General features: G+C 44.5%; 1 pseudogene; it reads left to right on the top strand.

The window, feature by feature from the left end:
- The window catches only part of LOC112071413 (ankyrin repeat domain-containing protein 33B-like), a 17,352-nt pseudogene extending 7,730 nt beyond the window's left edge, over nt 1-9,622 (top strand).
- The last annotated feature ends 1,853 nt before the right edge of the window (nt 9,623-11,475 follow it).

Genomic DNA, 11,475 nt, shown 5'->3' with positions numbered 1-11,475 from the left:
AGAACATAGTTCTACGGCTGGGGTAACCTCAATCCACTACAGAACATAGTTCTAAGGGCTGGGGTCAACCTCAATCCACTACATGAACATATGATAGGCGGGGTCACCCTCAAATCCACTACAGAACATAGTGCTTTAGGGGCTGGGGTCAACCTCAATCCACTACGGAACATAGTGCTAGGCGCTGGGGGTCAACTCAATCCACTAAGAACATAGTTTTCTAGGGCTGGGTCAACCTCAAATCCACTACAGAACATAGTGATAGGGCTGGGGTCAACCTCACCCACTACAGAACATAGTGCTAGGGCTGGGGTCAACCTCAATCCCACAAGAACATAGTGCTAGGGCTGGGGTCCCTCAACCACTACAGAACATAGTGCTAGGGCTGGGGTCAACCTCAATCCACTACGAACATAGTGCCTGAGGGCTGGGGTCAACCTCAATCCACTAGAGAACATAGTTCTAAGGGCTGGGTCACCCTCAATCCACTACAGAACATAGTTTCTAGGGCTGGGGTCAACCTCAATCCACTAAGAACATAGTGCTAAGCGGCTGGGGTCAACGTTCGTCAATCCACTACAGAACATAGTCTAGGGCTGGGGTCCAACCTCAAATCACTACAGAAACATAGTGCTAGGGTTGGGGTAAACCTAAATCACTCAGAACATAGTTCTAGGCTGGGGTCAACTCAAATCCACTACAGAACCTAGTGCTAGGGCTGGGGTCAACCTCAAATCCACTAAGAACATAGTTCAGGGCTGGGGCAACCTAATCCACTACAGAACATAGTGCTAGGCTGGGGTCAACCTCATCACTAAGAAAACATAGTGCTAGGGCTGGGGTCACCTCAATCCACTACAGAACATAGTTCTTAGGGCTGGGGTCGACCTCCAATCACTACAGAACATAGTGCTAGGGCTGGGGTCAACCTCAAATCCACTACAGAACATGAGTTCTAGGGCTGGGGTCAACCTTTTTAGGGAGGAGAAACAAGTTATCTAGCCTTAAGCATAAGGTTTAAACAACAAGCTGCACTTTTTACTCTACATTTAAATAAATGAAAAACTTCATCGCTTTATTTTGATGGTGAGGTACCATGTATGTGAAAAGGCCAATTTTTCACACACATCCATTTGAGTTTTTTTCCAGGAATTCCTATTTATTGCGTGATCACACAACAATCACACACATCACACACACACACACACACACTCTACACCACCACACAAACACACACACACACACAGTCACCACACACACACACACACACACACATCACACACACACACACACACACAGACACGACTAACACACACACCACCATTCCCTGGATTAGTACCTCTCAGAGGCAGTATGTTAATTTCAGTCGGGTTTAGTCCTGCTGTTTCTGTTTCTGTTTTACTCTTCTATAGAGCTCTGTCTTCTCTCTCGTCTCTCTCGTTCTTCTCCTTCTCTCTCTCTCTCGCTCTCTTCTCTTCTCTCTCTCTCTTCTTCTCTCTCTCTCTCTCCTCTCTCTCTTCTCTCTCTCTCTTCTCTCTCTCTCCTCTCTCTCTCTCTCTCTCTCTCTGTTCTCTCTCTCTTGTGTTGGGTGTTCGTTGTGTGTGTTGTGTGGTCGGCTTTGTTTTGGTGTGTGTGCTGGTGTGTGTGGCTGATGTGTCGTGTTTGGTCGGTGTGTTGTTGTGTTGTGTCGTCACGACTGTGAGGTCTGAAACAAACAAAACTACGAGTGGTGTTGGACGTACGTGTGTGTGAGTTGGTCATGATGCACTCTACTTAGAGAAAAAGAAGGTCCACTATCGTGGTTGCCAAGCGTTAGTGTAAGAGAAGGTTTTTTCCTCAGCTGTAAGCAGCTCTGACAGGCCTGAACACACACAACTAGCACACTTACAGCCCTGTATGAGTTTCTGCAACGTCTTACAGCTCCCCTTTATTAATCCAATTACTGTGCTAGCTTAGCATACACCACACCACACGCTATTACACCAACCCACCTCCACCTACATACACATACGCACATATTAGATAGCAGCATTATTTGCTCAACCTGTTGCCTTTAAACCATTCACTTCTTCTCTCTACATGGTCGGGTACTCTGTGACCTGTCCAGTTGTTATATACAGGAGCTGTAGCAACACACCTCGCATGTCAGTTGCAGGTGATATACGACTCCTTTAAGGCTCAGCTGCTCGCTCTATTGCTCTGTGTCAATCTTTTTACTATGTTGTATCTAACAATCAATTTCACCTAAATTGACCCACTTGAAATGAATAGCCCAATGCTTTGTCTCGTCTGTTCTTTTATATGGTTTTTGCCTGTTAAGTCTCATACCTCTTCCTATCTTTTGTTCATGGTTCTGGTCTGTTCTGTGCTATCTCTGCCTCCTCCCCTCTTCTCCCTCGTTCTCCGGGTGCCGTCTCTTTCTCCCTAACTCTCATCCCACGCTCATGCCTCTCTTCTAGTTTATCTCATCCTCTCTCTATTCTCCTCTATCCTCTCTCCCTCTCATCCTACTCTCTCCCCTCTCTCATCCTATCAATCCCCCTTGCTCATCCTAATTCTCCCTCTCTCATCGATCTCTCCTCCTTTCTCCTCCTATCTTTTTATCCCTCTACTTCCTATCTCAGCCCGTCGTCTCATACTATCTCTTCCTCCTCTCGACTCTACTCTCTATCTCCTCCCATTCTCATCTGATCTCCGCTGCTCCTTCTAATCCTACCTCCTCTCATCCTACTCTCTCTCCTCTTCGTCCTCTCTCTCCTCTCCTCCTCTTTCCCACTGGCAGTCTAAAGTTGGCTTGTTTTGGTCTACGATGATGAGTGTTGGATGAATATTTACAGACGATTAAAGCCTATGCTTGTACACACACACACACTTACTAAACTACACACACATACCTACACCACACACACACACCACACCACACACACACCACACCACAATCCACTAGCCACTCAGCACACACACACACATCACGACACACACACACACACACACTATCAAGCCACACCAGGCACACACGTTGCACTGTGATGCAAATATACTCACAACTACACCGGCACACTCCAGAAAAACTTGATTATTTCCACAAGGATCAATTAGTTCTGGTTTTGTTACATATAGCTAACAACAAAAGTTCTTCTTAATAGTTACTGCATATTGATGATTGGTTTGGACCGTGCATATCAGCCGTCTCTGTTGTCGTCTAAGTCTCCTTGACCTTGTTGCATCGGTATACGCTGTCATGATTTTTCCCATGCTCCCGACGTTATTGGGCATCAGAACGGACTTCTCATTTCAGCCATCTTTTCATGATCACTCCCATAGTGTTTTGTTGTGCGGCATTTTTGGCGTTCTGTCAGCTAGATGGGCCTGTTCATCAACTAACTTTCACTTGCAGACAAGACATGGAGGCTCAAACACACACACACACCACACACAACACACACACACACACACACACACACACACACATTCCCACACACACCACTCACACAACACACACACACACGACAACCACCACTCAGACCACACACACACACACATACACACACACACACACACACACACTTCACCAATTCCCGGAACAGGAGTAGTCTCACCTCAGTGCTACAGGTAGAGAGGGTAGGAGGGAGAACATAGTTCTATTTAGTAGAAGGCAGAACAGTGAGAACACTTGTGTTTTCGTTATTGAGGTAACTACTAAACAGTCTCTCTCTCTCTCAATGGACTCGCTTTATTGGCATGGGCATATGAGTTAACATTGCCAAAGCAAGTGGAAGGGATATAGACAAAAGTGAAATAAACAATACTCTCTCTCTGTCTCTCCCTCTCTCTCCTCTTATCTCTCTCTTCTCTCCATCCCCCTCTTCTCTGTCTCTCCCTCTCCTCTCCCCCTCCTCTCTTTCTCTCCCCTCCCCTCTCTCTCTGGTCTCTCCCTCTCTCTCTCTCTCTCCCCTCCCCCTCTCTCTTTCTCTCCCTTCCCCCTCTCTCTTTCTATCCCCTCCCCCTCTCTCTTTCTCTCCCCCTCCCCCTCTCTCACTCTCTCTCTGTCTCTCTCTCTTTCTCTCCCCTGCCCTCTCTCTCTTTCTCTCCCCTCCCCCTCTCTCACTCTCTCTTCTTTCTCTCCCCTCCTCTCTCTCTCTCTTTCTCTCTCTTTCTATCCCTCCCCCTCTCTCTTTTCTCCCCTCCCCCTCTCTCTCACTCTCTCTCTGTCTCTCTCTCTCTCTTCTTTTCTCTCCCTCCCCCTCTCTCTTTTTCTCCCCTCCCCCTCTCTCTCTATCTCTCTCACTCTCTCCCCCCCTCTATATCTCTCTCCCCATCTCTCTCTTTTTTCTCCCCCCATCTATCTCCTCACTCTTTCTCTCTCTCCGCTCTCCCTCAGACGGGGGCTGATGGTGGCGTGTTACCAGGGTTACGTGATTGTTGTCATAGCGTTGGCCCAGTGTTTCTCACCTGGATGTCAACTGGCAGGACAAGGAGGGAACACTGCCCTCATCACCGCTGCCCAGGCAGTAGGACCACACACACATAGACCCATACACATGCCTACAACTCACGCCGCATGCGCGTACACACACACACTTCAAAAAGGTTCACAGCCCTCTCTTTATCTCTCTCTCTTTCCCTCATTCCCTCCTTTCCCTCCTTCTCCAGTCACAATATGATCAGTAAATACCTGTTGAACTACTTCCCTGGTCTGGACATAGAGAGGAGGAACTGTCATGCTTCACTGCTCTGATGAAGGCTGCTATGCAGGGCAAGGTGGAGTGTGTACGAGCCTATGCTAGCAGGTACTTACACAGATGGAACAACAAACCAATTACTTTAACTTCACTTATTTTTCATAATTTATACAGAAATTCAATATTTAACTTCAAACAGTAAACTTCTAGCATGAATAACATCTCCTACCACCAGTAGGGTTGATATCTTCAGATGTCGTCATACATTTTTCTCCTCATGCCTTTCCTTCTCCTCTCTCCTCTGTAAAGGAGCTGACATGGAGACGAGAGACTTTGGTCGTAAGCTGACCTCCAGAGAGTGGGCGCTCTTCCGGGACGCTACGAACCGCCTGGCCCATGACACGCCCTCCTCTCCCGACCCTGTCCCTTATCAACTGTGTGACGCTTACAGGTTAGACTCAACTTTATGAGTAATGTTGATGATGGTGGTGGTGGTGAGGATGGAGCATGATGAATGATAATTGATGTTGTTGATGGTGGTGGTTTCGGTAAGGATGATAATAATGATGAATGAGTGATGAGGGATGAGATAATAATGATGATGGTGATGAAGATGATGGAATGATAATGATGATGAGTGTGAGACTGGATAATAAATGATGATGAATGGTGATGAGGATGATAATAATGATGAATGGTGATGAGGATGATATAATGATGATGGTGATGATAATAATGATGATGGTGATGAGGATGATAATAATGATGAGATGATAATTAATGATGAATGGTGATGAGGATGATAATATGATCATGGTGATGAGGATGATGATAATGATGAATTGTGATGGGTGATGAGGATGATGGTGATGAGGATGATAATAATGATTATGGTGATGATGATGATAATAATGATGATGGTGATGATAATAATGATGATGGTGATGATAATAATGATGATGGTGATGAGGAGGATAATAATGATAATGGTGATGAGGATGATAATAATGATGATTGTGATGAGGATGATAATAATGATGATGGTGATATTGATGAGGATGTTGGTGGTGGTGATGATTCTTATTATCATTATATAATGTCATCGATATAATTGAATATTGTTATTCTTCCAATCGTATTATTTCCTAATCTGATATTATTGTTATGGTCCAGAGTGGCCCCAGCTGGTTTCTCTAATAGCTAATGCCCCGGAGGCTGTGTGTAGCTAGACATACTTCATACAGTACTACCACTATTACTAGCTAAGTCATTATATTCATGTAACTGTATTATTTTCCAGTCCAGAGTGGCCTCAGCTGGCGTCTCTAGTATCTAAGGCCCGGGAGCCTCGAGGCTGTATGCAGCGTATATCAGACACCATACGGAACGCTCTGACATTCGCTAACATCACAGAGCCTGACGACGAAGGAGTCTTAGATCACCTAGTCACCGTGACAACAGCCCTAGGGAGCCCCTTTGTGGCGGTGGCGTGTTCCACCGTGAGTTAGAAACTTCTGTTTCTTCTTCCTTCCTCTCTTCATCTTTTTCACTTTCTTCTATTTAACCTTTCTCTCTGTCTTTGTCTCTCTCTCTGGCTTTATGTTCTCATTGCTCCCTCCCCCTCCTTATGTATACCTGTTTGTTCTTACTCTCTAGGTGTGTCCGTCAAGCCCGCCCTGCGTGGGTAAACGTCGCTACTCCGTCCCAGAGATCCTCCGACGACAACGGGCCAAAGAACTGAAAACCCAGAACCCTGAGAGGCTCGACGACCACCGCAAACTCTTCCAGAATTCACGGGTCACTCTGGTGCCTAAACCTCCAAAGGACCGGCGGTCCAGCCTCCCGCCGCAGAACAAAAGTCCCACCACGACTAACCCTAACCTGGGTACGGTGTCTGGCTCTGAGGCCGTTTCCTCTGTGGCCCTGCGTAGAGCTAGCCTGCTGCCCCTGGGTATGGTGAGGCGTAGTAGTGTACGGCCAGGGCTGTCCATTCCCAAGGTGAGAATCACTAAGGCCCCAACGCCAACCTATGAACCTGAGAGAGTCCGCAGGAAGAGCAGCTTTAAAGACAGTGGGGGCAACTTCCTGCAGCTCCCAAAGTGGAGGTATAAAGAACTGAAGGAGGAGAGGAAGAGAGCAGAGGAGGCGGAGAGGAGGAGGGTGGAGGTGGCCACGAGACGGCACCTGGCTGTCGGGAAGAGGAAATGACACCACAGGAGGAAGTGATGACACTCCACCCTTTCCTCCACTGTTGCCAGGTCAGTAGATAGTGTTCAGAGAGGGTTGGATACTTGAAATGTTTGATGTTAACTTATTTTCGTATTTATTTCGCTTTCTTTGTAGTAAGTGACAGCGCTTTATTTTGTAATGCATTTCATTCACAAAATCAGCAGTATTTTAATAGGGTGATTTCTGTATTACCTGGCACTTACCCAGGTTACAAACCCATATGACCTGACTGAGTACAGATAATGTTTCACTGATATCTGACGCATCACAAATGGAAACTTTATTGCCTAAAATGATGACACAATAAGCGTCGGGGAAGGGTTTGAATGGGACAAATAAGAAGGGTTACAATATTGCATAGCCTATGAAACCATTGAGTAAGCCTACCAGCATGTCAAACTGATTTACCGCCAAAGCTAAACATAAGATAAGCTTTATTTTAAAAGCAATGGCATTTGTATGAGCAATAATAGTTCCTTTTTAGATAGGCACTATGGTATGTTTATATTGGCTTTTTGAAAGCTTTTTTAATTCTGTGAATGTATTTTGCATATAGATTGTACCTTAGAGTGTTGGACTTGTAACCGAAAGGTTGCTGGATTGAATCCCCGAGCTGACAAGGTAAAAATCTGTTGTTCTGCCCCTGAGCAAGGCAGTTAACCCACTGTTCCCCGGGCGCCGAAGACGTGGATGTCGATTATGGCAGCACCCCCACACCTCTCTGATTCAGAGTTGGGTTAAATGCGGAAGACACATTTCAGTTGAATGCATTCAGTTGTGAAACTGACTAGGTAGCCCCCTTCCCCTTACATCAGGTATTTTCAATTAGAGATATAAAGGTAGCTTTTTTAAATCACTTTTTATTTTCTACTAAAGTAGACATATTAAGAGAATGTGAATGAAATTGTTTTCAATGTCTGAAAGAAATATCCCAACACTACACTGTTGTAATGTGACACTGTTATGGGCTCTAGTCAGTCTGTATCGCTGAAAGCATTACGGATTGCGCGATTGACATTTGAAGGTKATTTCCGATTGAGTTGACATATGCAGTGTTTACTGTGAATGCAGTCTCTGCTAARACGAGAACATTGCTTTTACATTACTTCCATGATACGGATTGAATAGAGCGCATTATCTAGCATGTGGGGGAAAACTGGAACAATATCCTGAAATGTTTACATGTTATGAATGAGATCTACTGACCTCAGATCAGAGTGCTTAATACAAACATATGTGTACTTCGATGACAATAAGACAGAACAGAAGTCATAAGAGTAAGGAACTATTTAATCCATTTAACAGACAATAATTGCTGAAAATAGCTGGAGGTTTGAAGATAAACAGCAACTGGAAAGCACTGATACTATATTATTATGGGATTGAAGAGAAGATCATTTCACGGTAATAACCCCAAGGACAGGAGGCTTTAAGTGCAATCTTCAAGTGTGTCTAATAGCCATGGTGATCAGTTTCTGTGGCGTTACCAGGGGGCAGTGGATGGCCAAATAATAATTTATGTAAATAAATGGAGCGGGCTATGCAGGAGTGTAACACTGAAACGCTTCCCAGAGGAAGGTAATCTTAACTTGAAAATGACAAAGTGCATATTTCGACTCGCCTCCAGACATATCGCAAACACTCTGGCCAAATTCTGTGTTTGGCCCATCTCCCCAAAGTGTTCACTGGTGGAAACTCTCTAAACACTCTGCTTATACAGTTGAAGTCGGAAGTTTAAATACACTTAGGTTGGAGTCATTAAAACTCGTTTCTCAACCACTCCACAAATTTCTTGTTAACAAACTATAGTTTTGGCAAGTCGGTTAGTACATCTACTTTGTGCATGACACAAGTAATTTTTCCAACAATTGTTTACAAACAGATTATTTCACTTATAATTCACTGTATCACAATTCCAGTGGGTCAGAAGTTTACATACACTAAGTTGACTGTGCCTTTAAACAGCTTGGAAAATTCCAGAAAATGATGTCATGGCTTTAGAAGCTTCTGATAGGCTAACTGACATCATTTGAGTCAATTGGAGGTGTACCTGTGGATGTCTTTCAAGGTCTACCTTCAAACTCAGTGGCTCTTAGCTTGACATCATTGGAAAATCAAAAGAAATCAGCCAAGACCTCAGCAAAAAGAATTGTAGACCTCCACAAGTCTGGTTCATCCTTGGGAGCAATTTCCAAACTCCTGAAGGTACCACTTTATTCTGTACAAACAATAGTACGCAAGTATAAACACCATGGGACCACGCAGCCGTCGTACCACTCAGGAAGGAGACGCGTTCGTTCTCCTAGAGATGAACGTACTTTGGTGCGAAAAGTGCAAATCAATCCCAGAACAACAGCAAAGGACCTTGTGACATTTCACATTCTTAAAATAAAGTGGTGATCCTAACTGACCTACGACAGGGAATTTGTACTAGGATTAAATGTCAGGAATTGTGAAAAACTGAGTTTAAATGTATTTCGCTAAGGTGTATGTAAACTTCCGACTTCAACTGTATTTTTAGTTGATGTGTGAACAAGTGTACACTTCTCTCAGGAACCCACACTGTTGTACAGATTCACTAAATGTTTACAACACTGTTTGTTGGTTTGTTTGAGTGGTGATGGAACCACAAGAGGACCAAAAATATCCAGGCCATATATTCTACAGAATTCTTGTTTTATGGTGAATAAAAACCAAACTGTTTTACAAGCTCTACTGTTTGTGTGTCTGTTTGCATAGTTTCCTCATAAGTACCAGGTAACAGCCAGTGGACACAGGCATGTAAAACCCATTGTTATGAAGGGAGAGGGARAGGCTGTAGACAGAAAACCTTCAGATAATATTGAGGTCACTGTTTTGAGCAGCTGCTGTCTGAGATGGTCACCTGAGATTATAAACCCTGAGATGTGGTCAGCACTTCTGTCAGCCTGGAAAATCTCCCTCTGCAAATCCACCTCCTAACAACAGATTTAAAATCAGATTAGCCAAAACCCAATCCTATCCAGAGCAGGGGTAGGAAACACAAGTTGGTACACTCTGCTGGAAGACAGGGGTATTGCAGGCCACGCTCATGGTATTGCAGGCTAGGCTCAATTCACTCTGTGAAAGAGACATGATCACTGATTTAGGAAATTAGCATGATGAGAATTTAGAAATAAGCACAAAACCTATTTTATCTGGTCTTTAGTCCTTAAGTATCAGTGCTCATGAAGGAATGGAAAGAAGAGAAGACGGCTTGTAGAATATTAGGACATAGCATCAGTATCAGAGTAGAGGTCTATATCAGTAGTACTTTGTGTCGAGCTCACCCACAGTTCTATCCACCCTATCAGATGTCAGATAGCCCTGTGTTTGTGAAAAGAAACATGCAGGCCTTGACCAGAGAGACTGTTGTAACTGCTTTCAAGACAATGTTCACAGACAATGTTAGGGTTAGAGTTGAGACTAGGAMTWGGGTTGAACCATGATGTGGTCATGAAGATAGGGTTAGGGTTGAGGCTAGGGTTAGGGTTGAACCGGGATGTGGACAGGAAGTTAGGGTTAGGGTTGTGGTTGAGGGTTAAGGTTGAACCGGGATGTTGCCTTGAAGCTAGGGTTAGGGTTGTGGTTGAGGGTTAAGGTTGAACCGGGATGTTGCCTTGAAGCTAGGGTTGAACCAGGATGTGGACATAAAGCTAGGGTTAGGGTTGTGGTTGAGGCAAGGGTTCCCGCTAAGCACCTCTCTTTTCTGCTCTTCTTTTCCTGTCTTCAATTCCTAAAATCAACCCATAGCCACTAAGCACCATATGGAGATGTGAAAGGAATGGAAAGGTATAGGGAATCTGGTTGAGGTAAAGGAGGGCAAAGAGTGGGAGGGGATAGGAGAGGGAGGGGTGTAGCCTGTGTAACCGATGTGAAATGGCTAGCTAGTTAGTGGTGGTGCGCGCTAATAGCGTTTCAATCGGTTATGTCACTCGCTTTGAGACCTTGAAGTAGTGGTTCCCCTTGCTCTGCAAGGGCCGCGGCTTTTGTGGAGCGATGGGTAACGATGCTTCGTGGGTTACTGTTGTTGTGTGCAGAGGGTCCCTGGTTCGCGCCCGGGTCGGGGCGAGGGGACGGACGTAAAGTTATACTGTTACACTTGTGTTCATACCATGTTGTATAGATAGTATATGTAGATTGTGTTTCATACTGTCATGTAGATAGTACAGTGCCTTCAGAAAGTATTCACACCCCTTGACTTTTTCCATATTTTGTTGTGTTACAGCCTGAATTGAAAATGTATTAAATTTAGATTTTTTTTTTATCTGCCCATAATGTCAAAGTTAATTACACTATATATCCAAAAGTATGTGGACACACTTTCAAATTAGTGGATTCTGCTATTTCAGCCACACAATTGCTGACAGGAGTATAAATTGGCTCACACAGCCAAACAATGGCAGTAGAATGGCCTTACTGAAAAGCTCAGTGACCTTCAACGTGGCACCATCATAGGATGCCCCCTTTCCAACAAGTCAGTTCGACAAATTTCTTTCCTGCTAGTGCTGCCCCGGTCAACTGTATGCACTGTTATTGTGAAGTG

Source organism: Salvelinus sp. IW2-2015, unplaced genomic scaffold (assembly GCF_002910315.2).
Source record: "Salvelinus sp. IW2-2015 unplaced genomic scaffold, ASM291031v2 Un_scaffold1609, whole genome shotgun sequence".
Taxonomy (NCBI): Eukaryota; Metazoa; Chordata; class Actinopteri; order Salmoniformes; family Salmonidae; genus Salvelinus; species Salvelinus sp. IW2-2015.
This window is presented reverse-complemented; position numbering and strand designations above follow the sequence as displayed.